This window comes from Octopus bimaculoides, chromosome 1 (genome assembly GCF_001194135.2).
Source record: "Octopus bimaculoides isolate UCB-OBI-ISO-001 chromosome 1, ASM119413v2, whole genome shotgun sequence".
Taxonomy (NCBI): domain Eukaryota; kingdom Metazoa; phylum Mollusca; class Cephalopoda; order Octopoda; family Octopodidae; genus Octopus; species Octopus bimaculoides.
In genome coordinates, this window is record NC_068981.1 from 110374411 (window position 1) to 110375349 (window position 939).

The 939-nt window shown below is 29.4% G+C and overlaps 1 protein-coding gene across 1 annotated transcript in view; it reads left to right on the forward strand.

The window, feature by feature from the left end:
• Window positions 1-6: 6 nt before the first annotated feature.
• Window positions 7-939, forward strand: part of LOC106874252 (heparan sulfate 2-O-sulfotransferase 1) — a 43136-nt gene continuing 42203 nt past the window's right edge. The window contains exon 1 of the mRNA XM_052969318.1: window positions 7-60. The gene's annotated coding sequence lies outside the window, so the exon portion shown is untranslated. The remainder of the gene's footprint in view (window positions 61-939) is intronic.

Genomic DNA, 939 nt, shown 5'->3' on the forward strand with positions numbered 1-939 from the left:
GTGAGGAACGGCGATGACTTCCGGCCATACCTTAAACGGAAAAAAGCAGGAAATAAACAAGTAAGGGAGAATTTTTTTAAGGGTTGAATTTTAAAATTTTGGCTTTAATTTTTTTCTTTAATAATCATTCTTCAGGTAATTTTTTTTAAATCTTCAATTTTTTGTGTTATCTGTTAGGTTAAGAGGTTCTCTTTGTTGCCATGAAGGTTTCTTACCTCTGCATGGCATCTTGGTCAGCTGTTGTTTTTTTTAACATAGAAATTTGGCTCATGGAAATTGTATAAACATTCTTCAGAGCAACTACTTCTCTTCTTAGGTGATAAGTTTAATCTTTCACCTAGTTTCAAAACCTGTCATTTTCATGTTTTTAATCCACTTTCAAACATTTATGCTAAGTTAACTTCCACCAAAGTTAGATGCCCCGAGAAGAGTCATGGACGCTACTCTTCCTCCTAATTAAAATAAATAAATTTTATAAGACTGACTATCATAGAACTTTTACTGATGCAATAACATTATTTGTGTGTATATTATATGGTGCATGTATTGATACATATGACTGTACTTTGATGACTTATTCTACCACTACTACTGCATGTAACTAATATACTGTTATTTATAGTGTACTATAAAAATTTTAAATGTTGAAATATAAAATGCCATGGGCTGATCTTGCCTTAATATATATGTCAGTGCTAAATATTTGTATACAAACTTTGTTTTGCACAAGGTCTATATAATCTTACATTTTAAAATGCTGGTGAAATGTATGTTAAAAATTGGACAGTTATGTTGAAATCAGCACTATATTTAGGATAGTGAGTGTTTTGTATCCTGTATTCAAATATAGTTTAAGTTATTACTTTTCATCGTTTTAATCAATAAAAATATTCCAAAATAGCATACTCCTGAAAGATGGTTTATTGATTATATATATAT